The sequence below is a fragment of the Sciurus vulgaris genome (assembly GCF_902686455.1).
Source record: "Sciurus vulgaris genome assembly, chromosome: 14".
NCBI classification, from domain to species: Eukaryota; Metazoa; Chordata; class Mammalia; order Rodentia; family Sciuridae; genus Sciurus; species Sciurus vulgaris.
In genome coordinates, this window is record NC_136475.1 from 86,460,786 (window position 1) to 86,485,575 (window position 24,790).

Consider the following 24,790-nt stretch of genomic DNA (forward strand, 5'->3'; position numbering starts at 1 on the left):
TTGCCTAATAAATACAAACGTGTGGGTGGGTGTGGCCCCCATTCCACAGGAAGCTATGTGTTATGAACACAGAACTTCTGTATCTCTATGACTTTCTTTTATTGCACTCATTACCTAAATGACTCTGTGGAGAAATCTGTTAAAAATAAAAAGAGATTATTTGCTCTACTTATGGATTTTCATTTGACCTTTGTCTTTAAACAGGAATCAGTTGCAACTGAGCTTCAGAAGCTTAACAGACTCCTGGCTGTTTATGCTTATTCTGCATCTTTGGACTGTGAAGGGTTCTGTTAATTCCATCTCAAGCCTGGAGTCACTTTTGATTACCCCTGTACAACAAAACCACCCACCTTGGGGCCAGCCCTGCCATTTGTCTCCATTGAGGCTTGTCCACATATGAAGGAAGACCCACAGATTGGACATCTATCAGACAGATTCAGCTTTGACAGAGAACTTTGGCCAAAGATCTTGCTGCCATATCTGAGAAATTTTCCAACTTAAAGATGTGTGGGCTGATGGAAAAATTGTCCTACCCTTTGAAAATAGTAGAGTGAGATTCGTACATACGGGAGCTAGGGTTTCCTTCTTTGGATTTAAATTAGATTTATGGAGATGCTTTTAAGCTCCTCATTTTTTTGGATTGCCTTTTTATGTCAGAAAACCACTTACCCATGGAAATGGCAGCCCTAACCTTCTACTTTCAGTTCAGCTGCTGGCAGAGAAAAGATTGTTTTTGCCTCAGGCTTGGATGGCAGGTATGTGAACTGAAAACGCACACATTCCTCTGGTTTCCCTGAGAGGTTCACTGCAGTCTCTATGGGGAAGAGATTATAAGTCCAAACTCCAGCAGAACTGGCCCCATCAGGCAATGAAGGGTCGTTGCTGCTGTCTCCCTCTTCCTTTATTCTCTTTTCTGATTTTCGGTGACCTTTGGCTCTTGTTACCATCACCCACTAACTCTGTTTTTCACTAAGGACATTCTAGTCAAATAATTATACTGCAAGACATACAACTAAACTAACTTCAAACTAAAGACCCTCTGCTGGAAGGGAAACTGGTGCTAATACGTTTGACATATTAAAAAGAAGCAGAAACTCAGTGAGATGCAGTCTATGCCCTGCGCATATTCATCATTTCAACGTGTTGCAGAGACGTGATTAAAGAGCAAACCTCCTGAGTTCCAGACCAGGACTCTGCATTAAAGCTGTGGTTTAAAACAGTGAGTGAGAGGCTTAATTTTGTCCATACACCAAGCCTCCTATAATGTGCATGAAGTAAAAAACTAAACAAAAAAATCGTGTGAGAATGAAATGGGGAGATGCACTAGACCTTCACACTTGTTAAAGATTTTTTCTGACTGTTGTAGGCAGAATTCTCACATGGCCCCTGAGATTCCCACCCCACCCCACCTGGTATATCCATCCTTATAATCCTTACCGTTGAGTGTGGGCATGGATATGATGTAATCTAACTCCAATGATTAGCTTTCCTTAAAAAGCTTAAGGATTTTTCAGATGTAATCAAAGTCTAATCAATTGACTTTGAGTTAATCAGAAGATGAATGTTCCACACTGAACACAACCTAATCACATAGGTGGTTAAAGAGAAGTCGGAGAGGTCTAGAGCGAGATGCTCCCACTGGTCTTGAAGGAACGAGACACTATGAGTTCTACCGATTCAAGAAAAATGGATTCTTCCAACAACCCAGTGAGGCTGGATGTGGACTCTGAAAGTCAGAAGAGACAGTAGCCCTGGCTGAGTCCCTGAGAATCCTGCTACGCCATGCCTGTATGTCTGACCCACACAAACCTCGGGATAGCAAACAGATATTATTTAAATGACAGTCTTATTATGCAGAAATAGATAATGAACACAAGTTTTGGTACTTGGAAGTGGGGTGCTGCTATAATGAAAATCTCCAAATATAGGAGCAACTTTGGAATCAGACAGTGGGCAGATTGGAGGAATTTTGAAGAGCATAACACAGCATAATTGCCTCGAACAGATTGTTAGTGGAAATATGAACTTTGAGGCTGCTGCTGGTGAGAACTTAGGAGGGAGTGAGGAGTATGGCATGGGAATCGAGAGGAAAGGTAAAGCTAGCAAGACTCTCTCCCGCCACTATGCACAAAGCAGAAGTCACAAGTGAGTCCCCGTTACCAGCATGTGATATTACCAAACTATTGCCAGTGTTCTTGCAGCTCCTAGGAAAGCGTGAGAGGAGAGAGAAAAACTGAGAGAATGATGAACATATAAAGTAGGACATTAGGATTTTTCAAAAGTGGTCCATAGTAGGTTTGGTACATCCCTGGAGCTAAGCTATCTATATCATTTTCACAGAACATTAGGGGAATGTGTGTTGATTATAAATCACAAGGGAGGACTCCCACCATGGGGAAGGAAAAGACCATCATGATTAGGAGTCCAGATGGGTGTCCTCACTGCATGTTGGACTATAGTTTTACCAATTGAGTTTCTTTGGTGAAACAAAACATTGGTAATACAAATCATATAAATTAGATTTATTACTTATAGATAAGCAGCAGGGAAAATAAAAGTCAGGTTCATAGGGAACTGGCCAACCCAGGCTCAGGGAGGCTGCCGGGGTGGGAGAAGTCTTAACTACATGTGGCCCCAGGAGGGAGGTTGTAGGGTTGTATACTTCAGGGGCAACATGTATCACGGTGCCAATCTGTAAAGGACATACTGCACCCAGGGTAGAAAGCAACAAAACCTAAGTTGTCCTGGGCTTTTCCTCTCTAAACCAAGACATTGTCTCCCCTCAAAGAGTCAGAAATTCCTCTGTATTGCAGAGAATTGCATGTCCAGCTCATTCTGTGGTTATTCCCAAGAACCACATGTGGGAATGCCTGAAGTGATTAAAAAAGAAGAAAAGAATATTGTGTGTAGAGACTTAGGTGGCCTTGCAATTACTGTATACTATTTAGCCTAGAGTGACTCAGGAGGACTCTGGGATGCTTTTATAGTCACAGCAGGGTCCTTTGTCCAGGTGGACTTAGAAGGGTGGAGCAGATGATGGCTAACTCATAATGAACAAAGGAGAAAGACCCAGTATCTTAAGAGCACCAGCTTTAGTGACCCTGTCGTCTGTTTTCCAGTCTTTAGTTAGAGCTGCATCTGACTCAGTGCTGGGAAGAAGTCATCGACCTTAACTTAGACACCATCTCCTGGAGTATGGAAGAGATGTGCCATACCCAATACTATCAGTGTTCAAGAAGATGAACTTTGATGACTTCGTGGCTATATTTGGAAGCCTGGATTCTTGTGTCCTCAGAAGACCCATGAAGAAAATTACCCATCTGAGAGACTTGCTTTGTTTCCAAGGTATCTCTTACTTGGAAAAGTTTGCTGAATTTTCATGTTTTGAAGACAGACTAAAGTTGATAATGAAGAAAGGGAAGGAGGCGGTGTGGTCATTGCAGAGTCTGGTCTTGGAAGGCTTGGGCACGGCATTCACTCTTTCCACATTTTAACTTTCCCATGTGTAAATTGGAGAAGCTTCAAACATATACGTGATTTGCTATCAGAGTTTAGAAAAGCTTAGGGTAGCAGAGAGGTACTTCAGAGACTATTGAGGTATAAAAGGAGAAAGAATAACAAATAGGCTATAGGGCCTCAATATCTGCTCAACGAGAGAAGTTCTCCTGTTATGTCTTATGCATATATATTAAATTTTACATAAAATTTACTAATCTATCACTTGTGCTTCAAATCTCATGGTGTATAAATCTTCCTTTATGTTGTGGTCGGTGTAATGTGGGGTACAATTTGTCAGAGAGGCAGCCAGGAGAATAGGCTGACTTTGCAGAACTAAGACTGGAGGTTATGGTGAAGCTCTGTGTCTGGATTTATGAAGGAGGGGAATGTCTCCATGGGATCTGCTTTATCTAAAGCTCCAGGATTCGGAGTCTACATGCTGTGCAGATCTGAGTTCAGTGGGTGGTTAAAGCCAGGCAGACATCACATGGAATTTTGAATCTCTAAAGAAGAGAGGTGTCCTTTCTCCAGGTCATCCGTATTTAGATTCTAGACAGCTAACCTTTGCAACAGAAAATTGAGAAGCCCAGTCAGGATGCCTAGGTAACAAGAATTTTAATGTTTTTGCCACAATGCTATTTATATTCTTTCTTCCAGGCTCTGTGGCAAATCTCAGGGTGAAAGAACCTGTCACACAGCATCCCCTCATACCTGTCGAATTCCAGAACAAACCTGCAATGTTTAATCTGAAAACACCTTTTATTAAATTCTTGGTTCAAATTGCTTCATTGAACAAATTATAAACCTAAAGTCAAGGTCAGAGAATAGTTTATTATTTAGGAATTTTTATTATTGTTATTATTATTTAGGATAAATTTCAATAACAGAAAGACTCAAAGAACTGAATTTGCTGAAACAAAACAGATTGCATGTTTTATGGACATCTAAAATGGGTAGTGTAGATGAAAGAGGTGCCATGCTACTGTCACTCTATGTGACTTCTGTCTTTAGGGCTAAGGCAGCCAATGGAAGAGGCAAGAGGAAATAGAGGACACAGAGCTTCCATTTTCAAAAGTGTCATGCACCATGGCTTCCAGAACTTGGTTACAGTCTATCTGGTGTCCCTACTAAAACTTGGAGAGTTCTATTGTTCAAGAAGTAAGAGAATTGATATTGGAAAGTAATTAGTCTCTGCCATAAACAAGACCCTGGAAACAGATGAGAAAGTTTAAAATATGTGCTAGTTCCATAGCCTTGGAAAAACAATGAGTTGCCAAAACCACAGAATATAGCAATTGGATAGTAATTATAGGTCATCTGGATGAAGAACCTCAACTTACAAATATCTAAGAAAGAGGAAATGACTTCACCAATATCCCACTGTCAGACTGCAGTAGTGGGGCTGAGATTGGGCTCTTAGTTCATCCCTCAGCCACGGAGCAGGTAGACTACAACACTTAGCATAGGGAATAACTTTAAATGTTCAGTGAAAAGTAGAAGGAAATGAGGTAGGGAGAAAGCAGGAGTGGGAGAAGAGCATGAATATATGAAAGGGTAGGAACAAGAAAAGGAGCTGAACAGAAAGAATAACTACAAGGAATCCTGAAGACACTGGCTGAGATGACCTCCATCTTAGACTCTCATCTGTGTTTCCCTTTCTCCAGGTGTCCTCAATTCTGAGCATAGCTGCATCAGGGCATTAAGACTGCTGGTCTTTCAGCACACCAGATGAGACAGGGCCCTGTTGTACTACAACAGCCTCCAGTGGAGGATGGAGTGGTCCTGACCAATGATGCTAACAAATATGCTAATGGATGCAGAAGTGTGGTGGTCATTGTCATTTTGAGTGGTGAACTGCACCAGGCCACATGGGTCAAGCTGAATGCTCTTCAAACAAAGGAAGCAGTAGGTTGTAGCCAGTGCTAGGTCAGGGAGGTTGGTAGCCTTGGTTAGCATTACTTTCTTATAGGCTGATTTGTCCAATGGAAATATATAACAGGTGATAACTGGATATCTTCAGTGAGTATTTTATGGACACATCCATCAAATGTAATAGATTCCTACTTACAGCTGAAAATCTCAGAATGTTTGGGACATAGAGAGATTAACTGAACATAATTCACAGCTCAGTAATCCATTCCTCCTTTCCATCTTACTCTGATATAGATTCTGCACTGGGTCCTGGATCCTGAGTCCTGTAGGATTAAGATCTATGAAGAGAAGGGAAGTTATTTTGGTTGAAAGGAAAAGAAGAAGGTATAATGTAATAAAGACGTTGGAATTTTTTTTTTAAAAGGAAGCATTTGTGATCCCAAAAGAATCTCAAGATGGGACAGTCCTTCACTCATATGAATTGTGGTGACCACAGGGAGAAGAGGGAGGTAGCTTGCTAGATTCCACATCAGGGATGGAAGTCCCAAAACAGATCATGCTCATGCAATCCACATTCCTCTAGACAAGCCAATCCCAATATGAAGATAATGATATAAAAGAATATTTGATGAGAGGAAGTGATCTGCTAAACTAAATGTGCCTCTAAACCTCATTTGCCCTTAAAATAGCTGATATTTGTTCCTTACCACATTGGAGTCACTGTCTTAAGTACTTACCATGTACCATTTGGAAATGTTCTTATCCCGATTCTTTAAATGGGGAAACTGCACAGTGGTTAAGGATCCTACCTAAAGTGATTAAGCTATTAAGTTGTGGAGCTGAAATTTTAATCCAGCTTCCCTGAGTTATTTTGCTATTCAATACTATTATTTTGAATTCTGAGCTTTGTTTTTACTAATTGATCATTTTCTTTGGAGTATCCTTGCCTCCACAGTAAAATTATACACTCTTTAAAGGCATAGATTTATGTTGATTCCCCTCTGGAATTTATTTAGTAACAAGAATAGAGTCAGGATTTTGGAAATGCTTGATTGATGAATTCCTGAGGTTAAACCTTCACAATCCAGTAACACATTCTCTGCGCTTTATTATTAAAAGCAACTGTGGAGTCATTGTCACCAATTTCCTTTTCAACTTACAGGTAAATTATTCAGATGTTATACTAAGAGCTGGGCATCGGCTCTCATCCTTCCTCCCCAGGTGGAGTGTCAGAGAAGAGTGCCATCAATAACCAGGTTGCTGGCGATAACATTCTGACCCAGTTGACACCAGTGCGCAGTTTTTGAAGAGAGAGCTCCTTCTCGACTCTTTCTGTTGGCAGCATTTTCCTTTTCCCTTAGCTCCACCCTCTTCTCCTTGGGATATTGCACCGTGAGACCTCAGATTAGTTGCTTGTGAAGGAATGAGTGGGCGTTTTGCAGCAGGCTCTGTGAAAATCTTTGCCATTCTCCTCCCGGCACTGCCTGGACCGAACGCCCAGATTCGTGACTGTGTTCGAAGAGTGGTGCTCAAATCCATAACCCCATCCTCTAAAACAGATTTTTCCAGATGAAAAAGAGAAAGTGGGAAACATTGTCTTTACAGTTATTTCAGGAGAGGAACCTGAGAACAGAAAGGGCACTCAACAGGAATTTGTTGAAAGAATGTGTGAATTGAAAATGTTTTCAGGATTCTCTATTAAGAATATGCTATGCCCCAAGGACTGTCTTTCTGCCAGTTTTGTTGTACTTAATTTTCTGACCTTTTCTCTCGCAAAAGTCACTGATGCCAGCATGTTTTCTCATCGAGTGTTTTCATTCATTCATGAATCCCTTTCCAGCTGTCTTCTAATGTTTAAGGTTCATGTGAAATGGGGACACAGAACTCACCCTTAAGATCAGGGTCTTAAGCACAAGATTATTTGTTAGTTTCCATCCTTGGTTTGATGTCTCTGTGTAAAATTGTTGACTTACAAGCCTGAGTCCTAGGTAGGCCTTGAAAATTCCTTCAGGGACACAGGTCCCTCATCCAAAAGCCCTCCCCCTCATGGCAGAAGTAGTCACTGGATACACCTTTCTGAGTTAGCCTGATACCTTGGCCACACTTAAACGGACTAAAGATGAGTAGCTATCTGTGTGTCAGAGAACTCATCAGATTATGTGTCTTGGAAAACCTGAATAGAGGGTTAATCAGGTAAAACAAAATGGGTAGAGAAATTATGGATATTATTCAGTCTATCCAAATAAAAGAATAGGCACCCTTTAATAGTCAGGAGAGTTTATGTGTTCTGCAGTAACAACTCCAATATTTCAGTGTATTAACCTAACAAAGCCCTACTTTGTGCACACACTTCTTATCCATCACCAAGGAGAGCTGTGCTCTGTGCCATCAGGGACCCTAGCTGGTGGATGGCTTTGCCACCTCGTGGTTACAGCAAATGGAACATGCATACGTTCCAGTCTTGTTCAGAGACAAGAAAGACTAGTATATCATTGCTGGGCTTTACATGGCCTTGACCTGAAAATGACACATCACGTCTGCTTAAATTTTATCCCCTGCGACTAGTCACATTGATCCACACAATTGCACTGGACTCAGAAATATAAGGAAGCAAGATTTGGTAAGCATTATCGTCTCTTCCACACAAAACTAATGCTCTAGATTTATATATCGGTCACATAGATATCTATCCTAATTTATGATATACATTATTAGAAAGCTACTTAAAATTAAAAATAACGAATTGTGAAATAATGAACGTAATGGGCACTCTAGTCTCCTCTCTTCCCACACTCGCTCTCAGCTTACACACTCACTGGAGACTATTGCTCCAGAATTACTAGCATATTGCAACTTCCTCATTCCCCAGGATGCATGGCTGTATGACTAATGACAACTTTTTCCTTCTATCCTTGAACCATTAGAATCAATCTTCATTTACTGAGATAACATGAACTTACCTTTGTTCTAAGTACCCTGAAAGAGCTTAGCAGGCCAAGTGCCCCTGAGTCCTTCCTTTCTGGTCCCTATTAGGACATCACAGTCAACAAAGTTGACTTTCTCACTTGAGAGAGTTGACCATGTTCAGTGTCCTTGCCATTCCTCAGAGAGCCCCTAGGTCCATATGAATCTCCACTGCATGCATTTCTCCTTGTCTTTTCCAGAACAGTCCCAGCACATGATTTATTTAACGATAAATCAGTGATCATTCAGTCTCTATACAGAGCTGATCCCAGTACTGTGTAGCTCTCCCTACCTGACAGGCCCTCACACATAATATCACACATCTTTTAGAGAATAAAAGAAGTTTGGATTTAATCAGTACAACACCTTTAATACCCAGATTAAGAAATTAGGAAGTTGAGGCCCCTCTATGTTGAATGACTGTCCTAAGATCAAATAGTTACTTAGCAACAAAACTCATTGGAAAGTTGAGTTAGTTTGACTCTCAGAACTTGCCAAAGGAAGTGGGGACAGAAAGGACATATAATAAATAAATAAATAAATAAATAGCAATTTCACTTAATGTTTGCTTAGTTCTTTCTTTTATAGTTATGGAAATTAAAATCAAAGATACAAGCCAATTAGAGTTCAGCATAAAAGAGCGAGAGAAGTCTTGAAGATGGGTTAGAAAAGGCAGCTCTGTTTGGAACAACCCTTCCATTTGTTCCAGAGAACTTCAACATAACAAGCCCTTCAACACCTTCATGCAATATACTATAGAATTAATTCAGGCAGCAAACTTGGCATTGACAGATAAGTCCAGTGGGAAGGACCAGTTTCATTTCTAAGGATTTCACTAAAAGTGAAGACCTGACTTTACAAACCATTTAATTTTTTTCCGGAGGATTCTTGAGAAATTTCTTAGCACTTAATAATTTGAGAACATTTGTAATTTGTGTTGAATCTTGTTGTACCTATATTTAACAGACTTTCCCATTTTCACTGAAAGGCTAGGACAATGTGAAATGATATAGTGAAGAGTGGCATTAATTAATTTTTCAGCACTTATTCTGTGCAGCCTTAGTGCAAAGTGCTGAGGTCAAGACAACAGATAGAGGTCTGCTCTGACCTCATTCTAATCTGTAGCATTAGTCCCTAGAGAAGTCAAATGTCTGGAGTATTTTGGGGGGGCGGAGGCCTCTGGAGTCCATGTGACCCATCATCCTAAGTTCCTTTGAACTTCAAGGACAAAGTTGGCATTTCACATTAACTAGTTCAGTGTCTTGGTGCAGTGGTTAAAATAACTGACTTTGAAGTGAAAATGGCTAGGTGCGAATCCTAGCTCTGCAACTCAAGAGTTCTATTACTTTTGATAAGTTACTTTACTTACAGACTTCTCTATCAGCACGATACTGCTGCACAACTACCAGATAACTCTACCACAGCTCTAACACTTAGCATGTCAATCATTTATTATTGTCTCTCAGAAGCCTGTTAGCTGTAGGGTCAGCTCATCTGGGAATTCCTGCAAACCTAGTACACCCTTCATGGAGAAGGTAAAACTTCAAGAGTTCCTAATCTTCAAGACTGGATTAGATGGTATATGTACACTACATACTACGTCTTCTCAATCCAAAGCAGTTATTTTCACTCTAAGTTTCCCTCCTGATATCTGCACAGCCTTCTTGGATTATAACCTTGGTTTGTCGGCTACCCTGCCTCATACCCTCTAAGAACACTGCTGAAGCTTTTCTCAGATCAGACTACCTCTTGCCGCATGAGAAGAGATGGGACCTGGTTTGTAATTATTGCCCGTTCTCTGAACCACCTCTGTAAAAACCTCTTGCCTGGAACTCTACAGCTTCCTTCCCTGGGCTCTGCCTCCAAGTTGGCATGATGCTGCCATGACCATCCCTCCCCACCCGGCCCCCAGAGCTAAGCTTTGCCATATTTGATAATGTTTGATCATTCTGTTAGAATGAAACAATGTTTTCTAGGTTTTATGGGAGTTAAAAAATATCATCATTTTCTCCATTAAGGTTCCCCTTGTGGTAGAACAAAATGGAAACTTTAGCAACTTAGGAGCTGACAGGCTGTGGTTTTGCACACTGATGCTGATGCACAGCAACTCTGCTCACTGACATTTAACCATAGAAGCTTGCAGGTAGCTGTAACAAGAGGACACAGTAGCAGAATCAGGAAACAAAATAACTGGGACAGAAGAACCTCCCCCTAGGCTTAGTGCAATAAAAGTCCCCTAACTGTATGAGCTGAAAGCCCCTGGGCTATTGACAAGTGTATACCCATATAAGGAATGTAGAATGCACCCTCCAATAGAATTGCACCAACTCCCTTGCCTCGATGTACCCCAAACTTGCTTGTGTTTAAAAGTAAAAACCCTGCTGTATCCAACACTCAGACTTTGGGAATTATCCCTCTGGGCTCTGGTCACTAATAAAGTGTTGCTTTCCATATCTCAGTGTCCTGACCCTCATTTCCCACTATACCTTCCCAAGTATTGACTTGGAGATAGACCAAGAAGTGAGACAAATGGAGTGCTAAATGCCAGCTTCAAAACTAACTAATGGGGTGGGAAAGTAGCTTACAAATTTAGTAATGATAATTTGCTGATATGGAACCTTAGAATTAGACAAAATTACCCACATAGTAAAGTCTGCTCTGGAAAATGTCAGGGCTCTCTCTCAGGGGCAGGTTCTTTAAAACTTCAGCTGGAGAGTGGACTAGAGATAACCACATGCCAAAAAGAATGGAAAAACATTCAGTTTTTCCTGTAATTCCTTCTTCCCAAATTTGCCAATCAGACAATTGAATCCAGTGAGGAGGTCTGGGTGGAGTTTTGCGAGATGCCAGGAAGGTTTTATTTATTGAAGTCCCTTCACATGAACCAAGTAGGGAAACAGAATTCCCATCATGCCTTTGCCAATGGAAAATACAAGTTACAGCACTTAGAAACCTCCTATTTCCCCCTTGTTTCCTGGGAGTTTGACAGTCATCCCAAGACAGAAGATATAATTGACCCCACATCTGCATATTGTCATGTGCTAGTCTTTCTATTAACTAAGGTGATCTATCTACCCTGTGGGATTTTGTGACCTGATGAGAATGTAGTTATCGATTTTATAAATACATTTGGGGTAGCTTAAGCTTTCAAATGCAAGGCCACCACTAATACTATAAAATAATGCATGATTACCAAAATGGTGGCACTCATGCCTCCTTTTCTGGTGTAAAGTGAGAAAAGGGAATCCTTCCATTACCTACATAAATATGGGCCAAGTGTTCTCTGTCTTGAACATGAGCAGAGGGATTCCTCTCCCCGTAGAACCTCCTGGATTCATAAGGATAAAGACACGTTCCTTGAACCGCGTCCTACCTCTGTCTTTGTCTTAAAAATTATCATGTAATCTTCAGAGAACCTTGACTTCCAGGAACGAGGGAGCTGGGCATATTGGAGGTTGGAGCAAAAAAATGCAACAGGATTTGCCTGAGGTCACAATTTAGGTAAATTCCAGAGTTGGGATGTGTATCTGCAACAATGTGACCCTGAATCCCTGATGCTCTTGGCAAATGGCATAGTCCCACACTTATCCCTGTTATTAAACAACAACAAAAACAACAAACCTCTCAATCTGTCGATGTTTTATACGAGAAATAAATAGAAAATGATCTGGATCCTTGTCAAATGAAGGCCCACAATACGTAAAAGACAGACACGTAGCTTTTGTTAGAATCATCTTCCTCCTAAGGGAAGAGGATATTATTTGGTAAAATCAGGCAGGCACGAGCCCAGCGGTAGCTTTCTCTTTCTGAAAGCCTCAGGGTGAGTTTTCAAGGCAGGGGGCTGCGGTTTTCTTCACAGGCAGGTGTGCAGGGACATCGGCTTCTCAGACGCATCCGCTGCAATTACTGGAGTGAGAAGAAAACATCGAAACTAATAGACCTCCTGGTGCTGGCACCCCACCAGGACCCCACACTAGGCAAAGACTGACCGGCCCCCAGAAATGCTGGGCAGAAGGGCATCACGTCCACACTTCGTGAAATACCTGGGGTCAGCAAGTGTGAGCACTGCTCCCGATCTGGTGGGGACAGGAGACCTGAAAGCACCCCAAACGCTTTTGAGTGTCTTCTTGATCCTTCCTGGAAACGGTGTATTTGAACTTTCCTTGTCCTCACAAGAGGCACCTGGTAGACTGGAATATGCAGCAGTCTGAACGCTCCACACTGAACGGTCCTCAGCAGCCTCTTACTGCACAGAAGTGGGCTCAAGGTGAGAACAGAGTTATTCATTCTCTCTCTCTCTCTCCCTCTCTCTCCCTCTCTCTCTCTGCCTGCTGGTGTGATGTCCTGAGCTGCTTTCCCTCGACTACACTCTTCCTCCATCATGTTCGGCCTCACCTTGAGCCCTGAGGAATGGAGCTGGCTGTCTATGGACTGAGACCTCTGCAGCTGTGAGCCCACACAGAACTCTTCCTCCTCTAAAGTTGTTCTTGTCTGGTCTGTCAGTCACAGCAGCAACGAAGCTGACTAAAACACTCAGTGAATACCGAAAACCTGTAAGCCACTGCCCAATTTCCTCAGGTTGACTAGACTGTCAGGGGTGCTTTCTTAAGCAAACCTTGTTTTGTACTTCAGAATCTCAATGATCTCATCTTCAGTTGCAGAAAAACAGGATGCTTTGTTCCTACCACATATTTCTTACTGGTGCTTCACAACTCATTAGGAGTAAACTCCTAATTTCAAATCTGTTGTTCTACCCTCCCTTTTTCATTTCTTTCTTCCCTTCCTCCCTTCCTTCAGCACCCCAGTAACATTTATATATTGTGTCAGATTCTGCACAGGGTACCAGGTCTTGAGAAGCCAAAATACCTATGGCGTTTTTAAAAAGTCACTGTCTTTTCTTATATTCCTTCTTCCATCTTACTCTGCCCCGACAGTTCCACTGACATGCTATCTGTTGGTTCTTCAAAGGCCCTTCCCCTTGTCATCTCCTGCGAAAGGTAGATGCTCTGTGTTGTGGAAAGGGGGTTTAGCATTACTGACATCTCCAAGGAGTAGCAACCTGAGAGTGGCAGGTCAGCAACAAGTAGGCAAATGACTATTTATGTTTTGAAAATAGTAGATGCATTTCATTTATTGATTGACCAATAAAACCACTGTTGTAGTGCACTTTTTCACTACTGTGACTAAAAGACCTGACCAGAACAACTGTAGAGGAGGAAAGGTTTATTTAAGGGCTCATGGTTTCAGAGGTCTCAGTCCATAAGTTGCTGGCTCCATTCCTTGGGGCGCAAGGAGAGGCAGGATACCACGGTGGAAGAGTGTGGCAGAGGAAACCAGTTCACATGATCAGGAAGCAGAGAGAGAGTCTCCACTTTCCAGATGCAAAATATATACCCCATAGCCACACCCGCAATGAACCACTTCCTCCAGCCACATGCCACTTGCCTCCAGCGACTACTCAGTTAATCCCATTAGGGATTAATTCACTGATTAGACTAAGGCTGTAAGCCAATCATTTCTCTTCCAAACCTCCTGCATTGTCTCACACGTTAGCTTTTGGGAGACACCACAACTCAATCATAACATCCACTATAGTTCATTGACAGTGAACATCCACTATAGTTCATTGACAGTGATTTTTTAATGTTTAAAAATAAGTTGATTTGCAGAATCCTGAAAGTGTGTGTTTGTGTGTGTGTGTGTGTGTGTGTGTGTGTGTGTGTGTGTGTGTATGACTGCCTGGTATGAAGAACTTGACTATTTAGAGAAACCAGGTATTCAATATCAGATATTATCTGAGAATGGTTTTTATGCAGGAACACCTATGTACCAAGTATCAAGAACAGAAAACTTCTAAAGTAGGGTGGGTTGATACAATGTGTGTGTGTGCACTTGTGTGGGGGTGGGGAGAGTCCCGTACTCTCTACTTGAGACAGTTCTGTCTCAAGTACCAGAAAGTGCTGTGAACACCCAAACGAATCTAAGTTAATTATATTTTGATTCATAAAACAGCTGACATGACACAGAATCTCAGCATTTCTCTTCCAAGAAGAGCTCATTCATGGCTTCAGTGAGGGAGAAAAGAGGCAAGAGATGATGCCGAGTGTGGACAGATTCCAGAACACCCATAGAAACTGTGCTTTATGATGTGTTTCCAGAAAGAATTTACTCTTAACGTTTGACCATTTCCTTTCAAAGAAAAGAGGAAACCCACATGTCATCCTCTGGTTGTTTAGCTCATGGATAAACTTTAACTTCCTTCACAAGCTGCCCAGAGTGTAGACAGATGAACCTTTCCATGTCTTAACCTGTTCAATTATATGAGAAGTCTTTGAAGTAGGTATTAATAGTATTCATACTTTACAGATGAGGAAACTGAGACACAGTTCAAACTAACTCTCCTACCGTCCCACAACTGTGAGGAACCTCCATACTGTTCTCCATAACAGCTGCACTAATTTTCATTCCTGTCCCTAATGTATAAGAGTCCTCTTTTCTCCACATCCTTACCAGCATTTGCTATTTTGTGTTTTTCTGATAATAACCATTCTAACTAGAAGAGATGATATCTCATTGTGGTTTTGATTCCCATTTTCCTGGTAGCTAATGACACTGAGTATTGTTTCATAATTTCAATTTCTTCACTCACAAAGTGTCTTGATACCTTGGGTACATTTTTAAATTGAATTATTTTCTTTTTGAGTGCTGTAAGTTCCTTATACTCTCGATATTAATTCTTCAGATGAAGAGTTGGCAAATATTCTCTCCCATCTCTAGTTGTCTCTTCACTGTGTTGATTGTTTCCTTTGCTGTACAGAAGCTTCGTAGTGTCGACAATTCCATTATCTACTTTTGTTTTTCTTTCTTGTGTTTTTAGGGTCTATCATAAGATTCATGAATCCCACTTCTGGATATATATCCAAAGGAAATAGTAACAGCATACCAAAGAGACCCCTGCCTTTCCATGCCTATTGCTACACCATTTACATTAATATATGGAGTTAACCTAAGGCCCCATGAATGGATGAGTGGATGAAGAAAAAAAAAAAAAAATATATATATATATATATATCTAAAATTGAATATTGTTCAGCTATAAAAAAGAATGATATCCTATAATTTGCAAGAAAATGGATGAGACTGGAGGACATTATGTTAAATGAAATGTCAGACATAAAAAGACAAATGCCTCATATTTTCTTCTCATATGTGGGTATTAAAAATTCGCTCTGAGTGTGGAATAGTGATTACTAGAGGCTGGGAAGAGTAGGGAATGACAGAGGAAGCTGGAGAACAGATCCCAAAGTACAAGTAGATAAAAGCACTAAGCTCTAGTGTTCTGTACTACAACAGGGTGACTATAATTTACAATGACCTATGATAATAACTGGAATAGGGGAGCTCAAAACTCCAAATACAAAACAATCATAAGAATATGGAAAATCACTCTGATTTTGATCAGTTGTATACACTGTATACATGTACTAAAATATCAACTGTACCTCATAAATATGTACAAGTATTATGTGTTCATCAAAAACTTTAGAAGGAGATGGAAATGTTAACTACCCTGGTTTGATCATTACACACAGTAACTCTGTATTGAATTATCACAATGTACCCTGAAACTTAGTACAATTAAGAACTACAATCCCGGTTCCTCAGGAGGCTGAAACAGGAAAATCGTAAGTTCAAGGCCAGCCTAGGTAATTTAGCAAGACCCTGTCAATGAAAAATGCAAAAAAGGCCAGGGATGTGGCTCAGCCATAGAGCACCTCTGGGTTCAATTTCCAATGCAAAAAAAAAAAAAAAAATAGTACCATTAAAATAGTGATGAATAAAAATTGAAACACAAAGTCACACAGCAGCAAGCAATAAAGCTGGGTATGGCTCTGTCCTCAGGTGCATCAGCTGTGGCTTTCAGCCTCACACTGCCCTTCCCCTCTTCCTAAATTAGGGCCACCAGCTGGTGGAGTGTGTTCTTCTCCAAACCTGCTTGAAGGGAAGCTGAAGGAAGCTGAAGGTAACACACTTATATCACATGTCATGGATGAACAAGAGCCAGGGTAGTTGGGTCCCACATTCGAATGGCCTTTATATATATATATATATATATATATATATATATATATATATATTTTTTTTTTTTTTTTTTTCATTTTGATAATTAACAGTTAGTTCTACTAGGCCACTTTGGCACTGGATTTGTATCTCTTTTACCATTCTTGGCCAATGTATACCATACCCTCATCATCTTAGAGGAATTATTAAACCAGAACTGAAATAAAAATGGTTCTGGGTAAAGACAAAAAACATACAAGGGAGGTCTGGTTGGGGTGGGGAGGGGGTGTGTGTGGTGGGTGTTGTGAACATTAATACAGAATGAAATATTAAGAACAAAAGTCATTTATTGTGCCTGAAGCAATCTTGACCATTTTTAGGTGGCTAAATGTCACTTACTATCATCATATGCAGTTTCACATACAGAGAACCAAAAGAGCGAGGAAAAGTCTCAGCACTGGGGGAGAGTCTCCCGTGTTGTGACGACCAGGATAATCATGATTGTCATTAATGCCATTCCTACCTACAATGTTCAGTCCTGCAAAGGACTCAACTGAGTAGCATTTATCCAGAAGTGGAGGTTCATGAGACAATTTTTGTCTAAGGAAATTTGTTCCCATTTCCTCTCAGATAAAGCAATTATGTGAAAAGAGGCCTCTTGGCTTGTTATTTTTTCTTACATTTTATGGCAAAAAAATTTATTAGTTGATTTTCTATTTTGAAAATTGGCAAGCAGCTGCTTCTATGGATGTCTAGTCATAATTACTCATGGGTAAATAATTCCAGTGTTGTTTGATATCTCAGTTGTTAAAATTTCCTAACCCGTCAGTTTGGTGTATGTTCCATCTTTAATTGGTCAAGAAACGTGCTGTGTTAACATTGATATTGGTGAAGTAAACAAAATTCCATGCGTGATGTTATGGAAATTTAAGTATTTATCATGACCCCACAAAAGAACACTTCGGAACTATCACTCATTAGATTTCAAAGTGATTCAAAGAGAACACAGCTGTAAAATAGATGAATAAATGAAGTGGGAAAAGGATAAAAGGATCAAGAAGAGGAAAAAAATCAGAGTTTGTGTATGTGTGTGCCTGTGTGTGTGTGTGCATGTGTGTGTCCACACACACACAATTTAGTTCATTCGTAGTACATTCATGTTCTTAAAATTCTGGGACTTTTGAGCTATATATTTATTATTGTAAGAAGCTGTAGAGTAGCAGTTGTTACCCTATCATACTTGGTCCTTCATGAAGCACAGATAATGGATAATTAGTGAACATTCACACAGAACCTGGAATCTAGAGACATGGGTTTCAAATAGGAAATTTTTCCTTTTTTAAAATTATTTTTAAATTTTTTACAGACTGCATTTTGATTCATTGTACACAAATGGGGTACATCATTTCGTTTCTATGGTTGTGCATGATGTAGATTCATACCATTCCTGTAATCATATATGTACACAGGGTAATGATGTCGGTCTCTTTCCACCATACCCCACTCGCTCTCATTTCCTTCTACATAGTCTAAAGTTTCTCCATTCTTCTCTAACTCCCCACCCCTTTACCCCCATTATATATCATCATCCACTTATCAGGGAAAACTTCAGCCTTTGGTTTTGGGGGATTGGCTTATTTCACTTAGCATGATATTCTCCAATTCCATTCATTTATCTGCAAATGCCATAATATTATTCTTCTTTATGGCTGAATAATATTCCATTGTGTATATATACCAGTTTCTTTATCCATTCATCGGTTGAAGGGCATCTAGGTTGGTTCCACAATCTAGCTATTGCAAATTGATCTGCTATAAACATTGATGTGACTGCATTACTATAGTATACTGTGTTCAACATCTCTAGTAATTAGAGAAATGCAAATTACAACTCTAAGATTTAATCTTACTCCAATTTGAATGGCTATTATCAAGAATAAAAACGATAACAGATGTTGGCATGGATGTGGGGAAAAAGGCACACTTTTACATTGCTGGTGGAGTTGCAGCCACTCTAGAAAGTAGTGTGGAGAATCCTCAGAAACCTAGAAATTTTTCTATTTGGAAATACCTCTGCAAGTCCAGCAAGTTCCTTTTTGGAATTGTAAAAGTCTCTTACTTTTTTTCCATAAGAGCTAGATAATAACAAGTTCCTATACCTTTGAATTTCAAGGTAAGATCACATGTGGAGGTGCATATTGGAAAGAAAACAACCTCCTTCTCTTAGGGGCCTATGGTTCCAGGGGCCTGATAGCGCTGCATGAAGGTAACAGAGCAGAAAGCCCTCACTGCATGGGAGCCCAACAGGCACTCAGGTGCTCTCGATCCTGCTGAACCACCTCCACTCTGAGATACTCCAACAGGTGCAAGGGCTGCTGCTAAAGAGGCTTGTTCTTCAAAGGAGAACTTAGACTGTAGAAGTGGGAAAAGATTAGTTGGCCCCAGGGATCTGGTCAACTAGGGTGAGGTTGGGACTTATGCATAAGGTAATGTCATACTCCAAAAGGTTAAGTGAGAATAGAAAAAAACCTAAGAGTGGAATACTAAGTGTACATTGGTTTCATCAAGGTAGCACATAATACTTTTTAAGAAATCGGTTACTTCCTATTATACAGTATGGTCAATGATATAATTCTAGAAGTTGCTGTCTACCTCTATCTAAATATGTATATACATGCTTGTCACTAAAACCAGCTAGTTTTCTAGGCTATGTACATTGTTATTATTAGGAGGAATGTTTGAGTCCATGGGTTCAAAACTGCTTACTATCCAGAAAAAAAGCAGGTGCCTATCTCCATAATAATATAGCATTCAATTTCTGTTCATTCCAGCTCTATTAAAGGCCTCATAAATCATATTCTCATTATTAAAAGTGAAATGAGAATTTGAGTAAGATATTAGGAGGTTTACCAAATGTGAGATGAAATTTGAATACATTTAGAACAGATCTGTGTAATTACTCCTTCTCATCTGGTATCTATGGGGACAAATGTATATGAAAGCCCAGAAGAGATCATTATGACTTTGACATTGGTTTAGGACAGAGCCCATCTCCCCCTGACACCACCACATTGTCAGAGTCTAATGGCTGGTCTCTTCTCCAAAGGTCAGACTGAACTTAAAGGAAGAGGGACGGATATCGTTGGCATTTGCTCTCATTTGAGCTCTCTTTCCAGCCCAGGTCAATGAGTTCACTGCTCTGCGGGTAGGTTTTCCAAAAGTTAAAATGTGAATTTCAGTCACCTGCTTTTAGAAGACCAACAGAACCAACAACTCCCCCTGGAATCCTGGATCTCCATGGGTAAGTGAAAATTCAGTTGCTGGTGAAATAAATACATGTAAAGGAGGGTCTCCCTGCAAGTCCTCATCTCTGGCCTCAGTTTACAGATGTAGAAGCAAGCATTTGACTTCAAGAGAATGTGATGCTTCTAAGAAATACACCAAACTGAGTACTGAGGTCAGAAAACAGTTTGGTATGATTCTACCACACATCGGCCCTGATTCTTAATGTTACAAAAATCTCAGAGTTCAATAGGGGCTTTTACTTACTGCATAGGTGTGTTGGGAGGAATAAGTAAATGCGCAAAAAGCAGCTGGCACTGTGTTAGATGTTTTCTTCTGAAGTAGGCAGTCTGTTTATTACTGGGAAGCTAGACATGTCCTTCAAAATAGGCTTTTCCTTGTAAACAATTTATCCAAGACAACGTTATCCCTCAGGATAGTCATCCAAACACCTAGATTGGTGCAATACCAAGGGAATGGGTTGGTATGATTGATGAATTTTGTTTATAACTATTGTGATGCCTGGTCTTTATGCATTTCTTACATTTTAACAAAGAATTATTGTCATGTGTCTGCAAATTCTCTTCTTTAATGTGTCCTCCATTTCCAGCTAGAATGTATAATCATCAAATCTTGTGATTGCCAAAGAAACCCATCAGCACATACAGAAATAATAAACTCGTATATCTAGTCGGCCAGCTTGTGATATGGTAAATGAATCTTCCTGTGCTAGATGCTGAGCACATGAAAGCAAATTGGTTCCTATTTTCCAGGAAAATATATCCTGGTGGTGGAGCAGGAAAGGTAAACAGCATTTGCATTACAATGGTAATCACTGATACAGAGATTCCTCTGCACCACAGAAGCACTCAGGAGTCATTCTTTCTATCTAGATACCTAGGATTCCTTAAGGAGTCTGAAACTCTTAAGGGTTTGGGGAGTAGGAATAGTATTTGGAAGCATATGTGCTAGGTAACAGATTAGCTCAGAAGGATCTATGGAGTGTAACGCCCTATAAAATAACCAACTTAAGGAACAAGAGAAATAGTTAGTGGGGGAGCCTTAAAAAAGTGGAAGAGGAAGAAGATGAATGAGAGAAGAGAGATCTGCTCATGCAAAGCCTGAGGTTCTCACATCCATTTGTCCCACAGAACTTAATGGAGTATCTTTAATGCCTCACATGCTGTTTGAGGTTTAGAAACACAGAAGCAAATGCTGTGTGCATGATCACAGAGATGCATGCCAATAACGTCCCACTTCGTGTTCCTTGAGCAGATTGTCACTGAGTTCAAGGAGAACTTTGTCAGACATCTCTAACTTAGAACAAACGTTTCTTGTAGATTTAACTTTTCACAGGGGAGAAGAGATGATATGGGGAAGGTTGGGGCCAATAATCCCAAAGCATTGCTGTAAAATAGAAAGTAGCCATTAGCAACAAGATGATACAGGAAGTGGGGGTGAGCCTAGAGCTGGGAGGGTGATACCTGGAGCATCCAGGTGAGGACACAGACCAACTATGCCTCTTATAGAAACATACATGGATCTTGGATTACTCAGGAGTCTTCAGAGAAACAGATGTAATAGAGATGTGTGTTGGAGTGGAGGGAGAAAAAAGGTTTATTTTAAGGAATCTGCTCACATGATTTTGGGTTGGTGAGTCAGAAGCTTGCAGGGCAGCCCAGTGGACTTGGGAGAGGTGATTTTGCAGCTCAAGTCTGAAGGTAATCTGGACGAAGAGTTGCTTCCTCATTGTGAGAACCCAGTCTTAACTCTTAAAGACCTTCAACTGATTAGGTGAGGCATAACCATCCCATAATCTGCCTGACTCAAAGTCCAAAGATGTAAAAAATAGTCATATTCTAGGAAATACCTTACAGCAATATCTAGACAGATGTTTGACCAAACAACTGGGCGCTACCACCTAGGTAAGTTGACACAGAAAGTTAACCATCATGCTCATCTAGGAAGTTTTTTTTTTCCTAGAAAGTGCTTGTGAAGAGCAAGGAATACAATTTTTTAAACTATCATCACATTTTAAGCCAGGAGACTGTCAGTTGCTGGTGATGGTGCAGTTAATGCTAACAATCAGTACTTAAATACTGTTTAGCCATCCATTTATTCATTATTTTGTGAAATATGTTTTGAAAGTGTTGCTGTGCCAATTCAATAAGGAGGACAAAGTTTTTAGAAAAAGGAAAAAGAAGTTTTATTGCTTTGCTAGCAAAGGAGAAATACAGGGGACTCCTGTCCCAAAGGCTATGATTCTCCCCATCAGGAGGAATAGGGGGCTTTTAAAGGACCTCTTCAAAGGCTACATTCCAGGTGTGCCCTGACAGGGGGTCCCAGGGCCCTGAAGGTGTGTTAATATTCACTTGTTAATTTGGAAGATATTCACTTCCTAGATCATCTGGCAGATATTTCCTTCCTGTGGAGCACAGATAGCTCAGGCTAATCCTGTTCCCTACTCCCAGGTTAGGGAGTGGGGGAGGGAGAACAGAAAAAGAAAAACTTGTCCCTTTTATAAATAAGCCTCAGAGCTATATTCAAAAGGTGAAGTGGACCACTGTTTCAAAAGCATCCTCTTTGCCAGGTTCTATCATTAGAAAGAAACAACTAAGTAAAGATTTTCCCCAAGAATCTTACAATTAGAAGTCAATATTAACACAAATGTGGCATGAATCCCACTATTCTGTATAATTATAATGCATCAGTAAATTTTACTTAAAACCAAAACATCAATAATAAATCTAAATGACCTTTATAGGCAATCCAATCTGGCATCTTCATTTTAGCGAAATAGGGAGACCGTGCTTCTGATGGCACAGGGTTTAAGTCCCAGAGATGGATCACACCTCCCCAAGTCTGAGTCCTACTCAGTATCTTCTCTTTGGAAGAGAATCCCAGCATTGCCATACTCCTGGGCTTAACTTCCTTTGCTAATCACGATGAGGGCTTCCTAAGAGTTTGTAGGCCCTATTGAACTATTTTTTTTTTTTTTTGATAAAATTTTTTTTTTATTTTTTATTTATTTATTTTTTTTATTTTATTGTAAACAAATGGGATACATGTTGCCTCTCTGTTTGTACATGGCGCAAAGGCATACCATTTGTGTAATCATAAATCCACATACAGTAATGTTGTTTGATTCATTCTGTTATTTTTTCCCCTTCCCCCCACCCCACCCACCCCTCTTTACCCTCTATACAGTACTTTCTTCCTCCATTCTTGCCCCCCTCCCTAACCCTAATTCTAACCCTAACACTAACCCTTCCCTCCCCCCCATTATGTGTCATCCTCCACTTATTAGCGATATCATTCGTCCCTTGTCTTTTTGAGGTTGGCTTATCTCACTTAGCATGATATTCTCCAATTTCATCCATTTGCCTGCAAATGCCATAATTTTGTCATTCTTTATGGCTGAGTAATATTCCATTGTGAATATATATACCACAGTTTCTTTATCCACTCGTCAATTGAAGGGCATCTAGGTTGGTTCCATAGTCTGGCTATTGTGAATTGAGCAGCTATGAACATTGATGTGGCTGTATCTCTGTAGTATGCTGATTTTAGATCCTTTGGGTATAGGCCAAGGAGTGGGATAGCTGAGTCAAATGGAGGGTCCATTCCAAGTTTTCTAAGGAATCTCCACACTGCTTTCCAGAGTGGCTGCACCAATCTGCAGCCCCACCAGCAATGTATGAGTGTACCTTTCTCCCCACATCCTCGCCAACACCTGTTGCTTGTATTTTTGATAATCGCCATTCTAATTGGGGTGAGATGGAATCTTAGGGTGGTTTTGATTTGCATTTCTCTTATTACTAGAGATGTTGAACATTTTTTCATATGTTTATTGATTGCTTGTACATCTTCTTCTGTGAAGTGTCTGTTCATTTCCTTAGCCCATTTGTCGATTGGATTATTTGCATTCTTGGTGTAGAGTTTTTTGAGTTCTTTATAGATTCTGGAGATTAGTGCTCTATCTGAAGTATGATTGGCAAAGATATTCTCCCACTCTGTAGGCTCTTTCTTCACATTACTGATAGTTTCCTTTGCTGAGAGAAAGCTTTTTAGTTTGAATCTATCCCAGTTATTGATTCTTGCTTTTATTTCTTGTGCTATGGGAGTCCTGTTGAGGAAGTCTGGTCCTAGGCCGACATGTTGAAGATCGGGACCTACTTTTTCTTCTATAATCTGCAGAGTCTCTGGTCTGATTCCAAGGTCCTTAATCGATTTTGAGTTGAGTTTTGTGCAGGGTGAGAGATATGGGTTTAGTTTCATTCTGTTGCATATGGATTTCCAATTCTCCCAGCACCATTTGTTGAAGAGGCTATCTTTTCTCCATTGCATATTTTTGGCGCCTTTGTCTAGTATTAGAAAGTTGTATTTATTTGGGTTTGTGTCCGTGTCCTCTATTCTGTACCATTGATCTACCTGTCTATTTTGGTACCAGTACCATGCCGTCTTTGTTACTATTGCTTTGTAATAAAGTTGAAGTTCGGGTATTGCGATACCCCCTGCTTCATTTTTCCTGTGAAGGATTGCTTTAGCTATTCTGGGTTTTTTATTCTTCCAGATGAATTTCATGATTGCTTGCTCTATTTCTGTAAGGTACGTCATTGGGATTTTAATTGGGATTGCATTGAATCTGTATAGCACTTTTGGTAGTATGGCCATTTTGACAATATTAATTCGGCCTATCCAAGAACATGGGAGATCTTTCCATCTTCTAAGGTTTTCTTCGATTTCTTTCTTTAGTTTTCTGTAGTTCTCATTGTAGAGGTCTTTTACCTCTTTTGTGAGATTGATTCCCAAGTATTTTATTTTTTTCAATGCTATGGTGAATGGGGTAGTTTTCATAATTTCTCTTTCTGAGGATTCCTCACTTATGTATAAAAATGCATTGGATTTATGAGCATTGATCTTGTAACCTGCCACTTTACTGAATTCACTTATGAGTTCTAACAGTTTTCTGGTGGAATTTCCTGGTTCCTCTAAGTATATAATCATATCATCCGCAAATAGGGATAGTTTGAGTTCTTCTTTTCCAATTCGTATCCCTTTAATTTCTTTGGTTTGTCTAATTGCTCTGGTAGAGTCTCAAGAACGATGTTGA

At 40.2% G+C, this 24,790-nt stretch overlaps 1 long non-coding RNA gene across 1 annotated transcript; it reads left to right on the forward strand.

Annotated features, from left to right (window-relative positions):
- The first annotated feature begins 261 nt into the window (after window positions 1–261).
- Window positions 262–5,474, forward strand: LOC306643836. The gene is made up of 3 exons (XR_013759078.1): window positions 262–755; window positions 3,120–3,345; window positions 4,510–5,474. It is a non-coding gene; the product is annotated as an uncharacterized lncRNA (long non-coding RNA).
- Window positions 5,475–24,790: the final 19,316 nt, after the last annotated feature.